Source organism: Myotis davidii, unplaced genomic scaffold (assembly GCF_000327345.1).
Source record: "Myotis davidii unplaced genomic scaffold, ASM32734v1 scaffold18, whole genome shotgun sequence".
Lineage (NCBI taxonomy): Eukaryota > Metazoa > Chordata > Mammalia > Chiroptera > Vespertilionidae > Myotis > Myotis davidii.
In genome coordinates, this window is record NW_006292696.1 from 12,183,845 (window position 1) to 12,195,922 (window position 12,078).

Here is a 12,078-nt window from a genome sequence, read left to right on the forward strand (position 1 = left end):
GATGGTGCCGGCTCTGCTTGTACCCACTACTGGCGCCAGCCCCAAATGCTCTGTGCCATCAGCCGGTGTGAGCAGGGCTGGTGCTTTCAGCACATGGGAGCTGTGGCAGCAGGAGCAGGGCTGCTGGCAGAGAGAGAACTGGGGGCCATGGTGTGAGGGTCTGGGTGGGGGCATGGAGCACAGGGCCAAGACCTGCCCCTGTGCCCACCACAGCCTTGTGACCCACAGTTCCTTTCAAAGTGCATGAATTAGTGCACTGGGCCCCTAGTATGCATTATAAGAACTTGAGTCAGTTCTTACAATATCTCAATTTCTAACTCCACCCAGGGACCTACTACAGTGCATCTTGGTCCCAAGAAGATAGTGGAGCAGTAACACTATTTAATGTTTTCTAAAGTTTCACCCCCAAATTCTGATCTAGCCTCTCAGCATATTGGATTTGGGCCCTAGGCAGATATTTAAAGCTTTGATATGTATTGTGTGAGATTAAACTAGAGGGGCTCATTGAGAGAGGCAGGACCACTTGATAGTTACCAGCTTGAATTTAAATGTCTTGATCATTTTTATGCTGTTTACATTATATGACCCCTGTGTTTTAGTTTCCTTCTCTGTGAAATAATAATAATACAAGTAGTATCTACTTCATATCAATTAAGGATTTCAAGGAGTAAACATAAATGTCACATTCATATAAATATCCTAGAAAAGGGTCAGGCAAATAGCAGACACTAGTAGTAAATGCAAGCTGGTGTTGTTATAAATCACTAGAGGCCCGGTGCACGAAATTCATACCCTGCGGGGGGGTGGGGAGGTGGTGTCCCTCAGCCTAGCCTGCACCCTCTCCAATCCGGGACACCTCAGGTGGGATCGGACCTAAACCAGCAGTCGGACATCCCTCTCACAATTTGGGACTGTTGGCTCCCAACCACTCACCTGCCTGCTTGCCTGCCTGATTGCCCCTAACCATTCCCCTGTGGCCTGATCACCCCTTAACCACTCCACTGCCAGCCTGATCAATGCCTAACTGCTCCCCTGATGGCCCAGTCGCCCCAACTGCCCTCCCCTGCTGGCCCGGTCACCCCCTATAGCTTTCCCCTGCCAGCCCAGTCTCACCCAACTGCCCTCCCCTACAGGCCTGGTCGCCCCCAACAGCCCTCCCCTGCCGGCCATCTTGTGGCTGTGGGCGCCACCATCTTTGAGGGTGGGGCAGTCATTTAGCATATTCCGTCCTTATTGGCTGTGGGCACCGCCATCTTTGTGATAGCATGAGGGTCAATTAGCATAATCGCTCTTTATTAGATAGGATTATTCAACTACCTAATTGTATCCCTGCTTAGTAGGCTCCTTCTGAGATTTGCTTGGCCATCCTAATCCTATTAAACTTCCTTTATAAGAGAAAGTAAAGGGAGAGAAACACATGGGAAAACACGTATTTAGTCCCCATTCTTAGTATATTGTAAACCTTCTTCAGAAAGGTAGCCTGGTTACCAGTTACTTGGATCAAACAACCAGATATTTGTGGTCACTGTGTTTTATCCTTACACACAAGTTGCTCAGTATTCCTACCTTTGTGCAGTTTAAAATGATTGAGGTAATTTTCTCTATTAGAATATCATTTATGGTAAAATAACAACTTATTCATTTGAGTGTATGTGGCTTACTAATCATGTGTTTATGTATATTGATACACATTCCCATGCCCCTTTAAATCATACATCCCATTCTACCCTTGCAAATTTACACATGGTTTTTCTTTCCCAAAAGTTCTTCCCTAAAGATATTTTCACCTTCTTTCTGCCTCCTAGTATTCCATCAAATTTTAACAGCTAACCACTACTATGAATTGATAAAGTGGCTGGCTTTATATTCTGGCTTAGTACTTGAACACAGCTTTCAAATTATACCTGGAAATCATTAGTTTTTAAAGGGTTTCATGTAGGTGTCTTTCATAAGATATTGAATGTTGTGCTTTTGTTCCTAAATAAATCAACTGGCCATTCAGACAAGTGGGGAAAATGAAAAAGATCTCTGTTCCCAAGCAACACACGCCTGTTGTTAGCTACCTTCCTGAGATCTTTTTCTAAGAGGCCACTGCTGTTGAGATTGTTAGTAAGTTCTGGAATGACAAATTATTGCCTGTAATTTGATCATAATGCACTGGATGATAGATTGATGCAATATGGAATTTAATTAATCTGAAACATTTTTATGAAAATTCCCTTTTCTCTTAGGAGCTTTACAAAAGTGATGTCTTGAAAGACGGGACTGCCATGGATAACAATGACTTAATTCCACTTTCTTTTATCACTGTTTGAGGTGATTTCCCTGCTTTTCCCTGTCTATTTCTTATCTGTTGGCTAATATTATTTGCAGTGGTAGTCTTTACAGAATCAGAGACTCTATGAGATAAAAGGGACTTTGAGAGGTCACGATGTGGAAGTACTTCATGTGTGCTGTCGTGAAAGATAGCTAAATCTCTAAATTTTACAAAAGCAGAAAGCCCGTGTGCTCTATTTGTTATTCATTTGTACGATCGCAAGGCAAGCTTTCCTTTTCCTGGCCTTTTCTCTCTCCAATTCTTTCTTCCTTAAGCCTAATGCATTGCATTTTCCCCAGTTATATTCAGTCATGTTTGGATATTTTTTCTTAAGTTCCTACAATACTGAAATGTCTGGATAGACAGTATCCATGTGTGGGCATTGTCAGATGTACACTAAATTGAGTACGGAGCTGTATGACCTTGGGTAAGATCTGTCGTCTTATCCCTGTTTCTTCCCTTTCAGAGTAAGGTTTGTGTTGATGGCTAAAGTCCTATAATCCGTATACATGAAAATAAGCCAGTAGAGATAATAATAAACATGACACCTCCTAAGACTGTTTCAAGAGCTAATAGACACCACTTAACAAGCAGAAAGAGTGATGGCTAGCAAATAGTTTCCTTTTGTTTGATAGCTGTCACTAATAAACTATTCATATAATCCTGGAAAGAGCAAGTTTAATGAATTGAGAATATGAGAAATAGTATCTACTTGACTACATACCTTAACAATTTCAGATACACTTGGGAGGTGTATACAAAGCACTAAGATTCTTATGTTTAGTATCTGTGTAGGAGGCCAACTCAGTAATTAATTTCCTCCATTAGCACCTAAAATAAGCTTGGAGGTCCTAAATATTTTCACATCTTGGGTTGTTGTGTTAGCTATTAGTTGTATATTTCATTTCATTTATTTATTTTTAAATATTTTTATTGATTTCAGAGAAGAAGGGAGAGGGAAATAGAGATAAAAATATCAATGATGAGAGAGCATCATTGATCAACTGCCTCCTGCATGCCCCCCACTGGGGATCGAGCCCACAACCCAGACATGTGCCCTTGACCAGAATCAGACCCTTCAGTCCTCAGGCTGACACTATCCACTGAGCCAAACCGGCTAGGACTATATTTTATTTTTTTAAAAAATACATCTTATGCATGCTTTGAGACCTACCTAATGAACAACACACTGCTTGAATAATCAAATAAGTATTACTTCTTAGGATTTGTGGGCTATGTTTTTGGGACTATCACGTTGATATATATACATATGTATATTTATCAATATACCTATCTTTATATCTATCATAAATCAGGTCTCAAAAATTCTCATAAAAACATTATGCAAAAATTTTAAAAGCATGTAAGTTATATAGACAGATTTATTTTTTCTTGCTATATTCAGTGATCACATGGCTTAAATCAGATCAGATGTTGCAAGATCTTAGATTGGCTTGCACTCAGCCCATAATAATAATAATGAAACTATTTTTGAACACTTTACCAGAGATTCAGATCAAAATTACCATACTCTTTTCTTTGTCAGCAATATATTACTAATAAAATGTATCCTCAATGTCTTCCTCCCTTTTTCTTTTAACATACTACTTTTCTTTTCCATTAACAATTTACTTACATTAGCTATCATAAAAAGTCACTAGAAAAATTGTTTTTCAAATTTAGCCTTTAAAGGGTAGAAATAAGGAAGAATCGGGTTTTGTGAGAAAATAGTTTTAGGCAATCTGACCATATCCTACCCCTATTTACGTTATTTCCAGGAATATTTTGCATGGTGATCTGGAATTGATGATAGGGGTCCAAGGAGGAGGACCTCGGCGAGGAAATAGGCGGTAGAGAACAGGCTGCCTGATCTAAAGGGAACTCTACAATCAGAGGAAAGCTGGGTTTCCCCTTAGATTTTCTTGGAGATGGGATTTGAACACAGAGGAAGGGAGCGTGTACAGGTGGGGAGGCTGGACACTCAGGGACTAGTAATGACTAAACTGGCTATTTTTAGACATATTTACAGGAGAAGTTAAGGAGGTGGTTGCATTTTTTTTTCGAGGGGGGGAGGGGACTATTAGATTAGAACAAAAGGAAGGCAAGGAGTTGAGAAATGAGTGTCAGAGACATGAATTCTGTAGAATCATGATTCAGTGTGTCTATACCATGGATTAAAAGCGGCTGGGTTTTTTATTTTTTAAAAAATTCCTAGGTCTTTCTAACCACCCCAATTAATGATAATGAGCTTTATATTTTACTAGTAATCTCCTCAAGTTTTTAACCTAGGAAAGGATTTGTACATTATACTCATTGACTCAGATTGGAATAAATAATTTAGTCATCTAACTCATCTAATCAGAGAAACAAAGAAAATCAATATTCCCTAATTTTGCTTTTCTAGATATTTTTGTTTTGATTTTACTGAGGCTTTTTTTTTTTAGCTGTGATTAATACAAACACCAATAAGTCAAGTAAATTATTTCTCTGTAAATGATAGTGATTTTAGAGTTACATTTGTTTAACTGTTTTTATCTGAGTTTAGTCTTTCACATGTTTATCATCTTTTTTTTTTTTCACATCAGAACAAATCCCTCCTCTAAATAATCACAGGTTTCTTTAGTGAAAAAAAAAAGGATAGGATAAATCATGCAAGTAAATCCTACTCAGTAATGGTTTCTCTTTAAGTAAAATGCCATTTTAAAGATATAGTCAACATTTAAAATAAATATACATTCTATTATAGACTTAAATTATTTTTGAAGGGTGTTTTTGCATTCTACATATTAAATAGTTCAGTAATCATAGTACTCTCTATCTTTTTCTCACACTTTACTAAATGTTCCTAAGTGCTGTAGTACTCATTATCTTATTTGGTTTTGACAACACACTTGAGTTTGTTTGGGCAAGCATTTGACCATGTGAAAGAAAGAAAAAATTATGCTATTTAATGGGCTAATTAACAAAAAAAAATTGCAAAGCCTACATCTGTAGAGCAAGGCAAATATGAGAAGTTTTCTTTGTGAACTTAAAGAAGTAGACAAGCAGTCGATTTATTGATGTCTAGTAGAAATATTAGTATAGCTGGTAGACTCTTTTCAAATGACATACATAAAAATGATCTTATATTAAGGGTGCTTGTACAGTTCTTTTACTTCTATGAGTAAAATTCTTTAACATTAGATTTAAATTTAATTAGAAGATGGTAATTATTTCCAAGCTCCTTACCAGTGCTTGGTATTTTTCTGTTTCTCCAGTATCAGGCAGAGTTTAGGACTTTTATCAGTTTCCTAGGACTGCCATAACAAAGTAAAAAAACAACAACAACTGAATGGCTTAAAACAACAGAAATGTACATCCTAGCAGTTCTGGAGGCTAGAAGTCTGAAAGCAAGGTGTCAGCAGGCCATGCTTCCTCTGAAGGGGGCATGCTTTCCTTGCCAACTGTAGCTTCCGGTGTTTGCTGGCAACTCTTGGTTTGTAGATGCATCCTTGCAGTCACACGGGCATGCCTTCCCTGTGTCCTCACATTGTCTTCCTCTTGTGCATTTTGTTGTGTCCAAATTCCTTCCTTGGTGAGAATGCTAATTGTATTGGGTGACGGCCCACTCTAATGACCTCATTTAAACTTATTACCTCTTTAAAGGCCCTCTTTCCAAGTAAGGTGGCATTCTGAGGTACTGAGGGTAAGGGTTTCAACATAATCGTTGTTTGGGGGAATGTAATTCAACTCCTAACAAGACTCAATCATTTTGAAATAGGAAGGGCTACCCTAACTAATATCTGTTTGTCAACCCCTGATTTCAATAGTGATCTATATAATAAAAGTCTAAACAACCGTTATGGCAGAACGACCAGAAAGACCAGTTGCTATGATGCTCACTGACCACCAGGGGGCAGACACTCAATGCAGGAGCTTCCCCCTGGTGGTCAGTGCGCTCCCACAGGGGAACGCCACTCAGCTGGCCACTCAGCTGACGGATCCATCGGCTCACTCACCCCCTCAGTTGTCCTGCAGGTCCAATCTCCAGAGAGTGGGCCAGGCACTGACGGACTGGTGCTGTCAGCACGATCCCGACAGTGCTGCTGGCCTCCTGGAAGTCAGCCTCGGGCACCACCACTGCTTCCCCTCCCTAGACACTTCGCAAGGAAGAGACAATATAAAAGCGGCTGCCAGATGGTTCCCAACAGCCTGTGTGAACATCAGCAGGATGGATCTAGATCCCGGGCTGGCAAGGGCATCCCACCACCTGCCCAGAGGGCCATTCGAGTCTTGACCCCCTCCATTCCCCTCGGGATGGGTGCCAGACACAGGGCTCATGGCTAGCGAGCACTGCTGTGGTGAATGTGAGCCTCTCTCCCCCCCACCCACCCCGTGCACAATTTTGTGCACCAGGCCTCTAGTAGATAATAATTAAAAATAATAGTGTGGAACTATATCTCTAAAAGCTGAAAAAAATAAAAGCTTTGAATAACTAGGTTGAGGTGGTAATGTAGGTGAGCAGAAAAGGTAGAAATCAACTAATTGATTCAATAAATGTTTATTGAGTTTTTATTATTCATCTGAATTAGACTTCAGGGTGGGGAAAAAAAGCAAGATTTTATTTATCTAGGAAATGACATTCTAGTGTGGAAGATAGAGAATAATAAAGTAGTCAAATAGATAAGCAATATGGTAAGTGTTACATAGGAAATCAATACACCAGATAAAGAAAACAGAATAACTGGAAATAGAGTGCCCAGCAGAGTTTCTCTGAGGAGATGGCATTTGTGCTGAAATCTTAAAGGATAAGAGTGAGCAAGAGAAGAGTATTTTAGGCAAAAAGATCACTTGAAAATGACAAAAAAAGAAAGAAAGAAATCCTATTCTAACAATCAAAGGCAGTGAAAATTTTTCTTCCCCGGATTCAGTAACAGCTTATATGTCCAAAATCTAGTGATGCTTCTCAGACCTCTGTCTTTCTGAGCTATACTTGAAAGTGTGGGTGTTAGTAACCAAAGATGACATGGGGACTAATTGAGGGTTTGGGGGTAATTAAAAGAAGAACCTGAATTTTTATAAAGTTGGGCCAACTTGAATGAAAAGCAAAGATTCCAAGTGATAAGAAGAAAATTAAAGGGGTGAAAAACAGAATGAGGGGCTTTAGCTTCAGCAAGAAGGCAGGTTAGCCAAGTGGATTGGGAAACCACCAGCAACCCCATCTGAAATAACTCCTGGGTTTTACATAGAACATGTGCTTTCTAAAGAGAGTTTGAGTGTGTATTTCAAGCAGGCAGGGATCTGAAATAAGAGAGTGCTGAAGCAAGTGTGGGCAGTGCCACGCAGATAAGACTGAGCATAAGAGGGGGTTTAAGGAATAGTCACAGTCTTTCATTTGGAGTGGCAAGAGAAAGAAAATAATTATCTGCTTCCTACTCAAACCAAGATAAAAATCACGAAAACAATATATCATCTAACAGTGGGAGCCTCAAAGAGAAGGGAAAAAAAATACACAAAAAAAACCCTCTGCTGCTTTTATTTAGCATTTAGCATAACTCACTCAAGAGTACAGAATGATTAGATATTTTTAAATATGTGGTTAATATACAATGCACATGTATTTTCAATACACTATATTCAGCTATTACATTATACAGTTTTCAGATTTATGTATCAACATTAATTGTTAATGATTACAGTGGATAGTCTCAGAATCATTTGGCTGTGGTGTCAAATTCTATGTGTATCATTCTGGTTGAGTGGATTTAGGCTACATTTTCAGGAGTGGCTTTGCAATATGTGGAAGCTAGTTAGATAGTATTCTAATAGGTAAAAAATAGGTATGGGCTCCAATCTAGACCTTCTACTAGTACGTTGTTTACTCATTTCTTGCCCAATTTGTGTAGATGTGTGGTGCTCTCCTATAAGGAACAGAGGTGCTCCGTAGGTTGTTACTGTGGGGAGGAAAGGGAAAAAGATCTTTTGTTCCCAGTTTTTACTCTCCATCTAGCACATTCAAGGAACTTAACATCTATGATTACCTTACACAGGCTTAGAGTTTACATAGTTATCGAGGGGATGTAAGTGAACTGCGCTTACAGAGCGAATTGGAGTATTATGCTTAGGTATCTAAAATCCATCCATTTAAGAAATATTTTTGAGTATCCACTATGTGCTAGGTATTGTTACCAGGAGCTGAGAAATCACCAAGGAATAAAAGAAAGTCCCTTTACAGCTTTCATCCTGGGAGTGCAAATGGAGAAAGATGAAAAAAATATAAGTAGGATTATAATATAACAAATGGTATAATCTATACTAATAAAAGCCTAGGTGGCATCATGCCCTTGTGTGTGTTGTCATCACAAGATGGCTGCACGCCCAGTGGAGGCGGGGCCTGGTGGCTGCTCCAGTGTGATGTCATCACAAGATGGCCGCATGCCCAGTGGAGGCGGGGCCTGGTGGCTGCTCCATGCGGTGAGGCCTGGGGGTCCCATGGCTCCATGCAGCACGGAGGAGGCCAGTCCCAGAGTTTCCACTGCCTGGCACAGAGGAGGCAGGTCCCGGTGGAGGAGGTGGATCACAGCAGGGGAGGGCAGTAGGGAGGGGTCAGGCTGGCAGGGGAGCAGTTAGATGTCAATCAGGACAGCAGGGGAGCAGTTAGGGGGCGATCAAGCTGGCAGGCAGAAGTGGTTAGGGGCAATCAGGCAGGCAGGCACGCAGGCAGGTGAACGGTTTAGAGCCAGCGATCTGGATTATGAGAGGGATATCTGACTGTGGCTAAACCAGCAGTTGACATCCCCTGAGGGGTCCCAGATTGGAGAGAGTGTAGGCCGGGTTGAGGGACACCCTCCGCCCAGTGCATGAATTACATGCCTCGGGCCTCTAGTCTATAATAATAAAAGCATAATATTCAAATAGACCAAACTGCCAAACAGCAGAATAACTGTCTGGACGACCTTTCAAATGACCTTCTGGACGACCTTCTGGATGAAGCCGGGGCAGCGAGGCAGCAGATGAGGCAGCTGGAGCTGCGAGGTGGCCAAGGAGGCTGGGGCTGGGAGGCAGCAGCTGAGGCGGCCAGGGCTGCAAAGGCCTACCCTTGCATGAATTTTGTGTATTGGCCTCTAGTATAATAATAATGCTATATTATCAATGAGAAAGGAATAGAGGTCCCAAGGTTGGATGGTGCTTCATACATACCACTTTATATAAAATTAGAGGCCCGGTGCACAACTTCATGCATGGGTGGGGTCACTAGGCCTCATCTTTGATCTGGGCTGATTGGGGCCGGTCAGCTGGGGGGAGGGACCATGGGAGGTTGGCTGGCCTAAGGAGGTTGGCTGTGGAAGTGCACTGAGCATCTGCCACCTGGTGGTCAGTGTGTTGTCAGAGAGACTGGTCGACCAGTCATTTGGTCCACCAGGCATAACGGTCACTTAGGCTTTTATATATATAGATAGTCCAGATAGGTGCCACTGATAAGATGACACTTGAGCAGTTACCAGAAGGAAGGGAACATGGGCTAAGAGCCTTTAAAGGTGGAATAATTAGAGTAAAGGTATGGATATGGGAATACGTTTGATGCTTTTGGAAGCTGTGGTAAAGTCAGTGTGGTTTGAGCAGATTAATACAAGAGGATAGTGGTGGCAGACAAAATGAAAGAGGTAATGGAGGTGAAAATGTGGAGCTTCTCTTAGACCCATGGTTGGCAAACCGTGGCTCGTGAGCCACATGCGGCTCTTTGGCCCCTTCAGTGTGGCTCTTCCACAAAATACCACGTGCAGGCATGCACGTACAGTGCGATCGAAACTTCGTGGCCCATGCTCAGAAGTCGGTATTTTGTGGAAGACCCACACTGAAGGGGCCAGAGAGCCGCATGTGGCTCGCGAGCCATGGTTTTCAGAGCCGCAGTTTGCCGACCACTGTCTTAGACCAGCATCCAGACATTTCTTCTCTGAATGAGGCACAAAGTTAATGAAGAGATTCAAGTAGGAAAATGATATGAGTTAATGGTATTTATAACTGTGAATAGGTAATATATTTAGGTGTCTCACAAATAAAGATGATACATAACAGTTTTAAACTGAAGTTTTATACTCCTATCCCTGTCTCTATTTACTTGTTTTACCTGCATCTTCAGGTAACCATTTCTAATATCTCTTATATAAGTTTTTCTTTGGCAATTACAAGGAGTTACAAATATATTTCTATCCCAACTTCCTCACTTTTCACACTGATGTTTGCCTACTTTATATGCTTCTTTTCTTTTTATCATTTAATACATATATTCTGGAGAGTTCTACATCAGTAAATAGAGGTCACCCTCATTCTTTATTTCTATATAGCTGTTTACTAGTTCTGTTCCATTGTATGAATGTACAGTGATTTAATTATAATTGTACTATATCCAGCCACTTTACTTTTTTCTTTTTTTTCTATTATAAGTAATATTGCAATGAAAAACTTAACTACTTAATGTCATTTATGTTAAGTAGTTACATCCCCACAAATGAATACATTCTCAGGCTGAGGTTGCTCTGTGAGGTTATACGTGTATACTTTTCATAAATATGCTAGATCCCCCCATAGGACTTGTATAATCTGTACTCTAATTGGCCATCACGTAGTATGTAATTTGACTTTATCTTTTTGGGAATTACATTAAGCATCATTTCATATATCTATAGGGCATGTTCATTTCATTTTTTTTCTCTGTTAAATGTCCATTTCTCTTTTTATTCAAAAAAATTTGTTGTTTGTTTTTCTTTCAACTCTGGTAAATTTTAATATATTATAAGGAATAGGCTACAGTGTTTGCTATTTCATACACTATTTTTTGTTTGTTCTAACTTGCCTTTATTCTTGCCTTCATTCTCATGTAATACAATTTCTGGCTTCTTTGTTTTGTGCAGATTGCAAATGGGTATGGATGGAGGCAAGGAGGAAAGTTACAAGGATTGTATAGTAAATGCAGAGGACAAATGAGCAGACTCAAATTAGGATCACAACAGTGGAAATAGTTGGCAGTTACTCAAACGAGTATATTTTGAAGGCAGAACCAATGGAAATCACTAGTGGATATTGGCTGTGAGAAGGGAGGGAAAAGAGTTGAGGATGAAAGCAATGTTTCTGATCTCAGCAACTGGAAGATGGACTTGTTATTAACTGATTCCATGGAAGATATAGTTTTGAGATCAGACTTCCAAAGGGAGATGGCAAGCAAGCAATTAGATAATCAAATCTGGGGATCACTATGGACTGAAATATGAAATTGAGAGCTGCCATATAATGATATTTAAAATCATAAGACTGAATGCAATACCGCAGGGAATGAATGTAGAGTAACAAGAATTGAGCCCTGGGGAGATGAGGAGAAACTAACAGAAAAGAGTGAAAAGAGATGGCTCTTGTGTTCTGAGGAGGACCAAAGGAGTGGGGTGCCAAATGCCAAATGAAGAAATTATTTCAAGGAATGAAAAATGATCTTTACAAAATACCACTTATATGTGGAGTAAGAGGAGGAGTGAGATCTATTTAATTTAGAAATGGGATGGCATATCTTTCATAATATTTGTTTTAGTAGAGTGATGGAAGGCAGATTAGGTGTATAATGAAATTTAAAAATCACAGATATTAAAGCATATTATATGCTAATCAGAATTATGTAATGAATAGGACAGATTAAATGGTATAGAAGAACTGAGAAACATGTGTTTTGTCATGGAGTTGATGAGAAAAAATTGATCTATCCAAAATTATATTGTTTGGTGTTCAATAGGAAA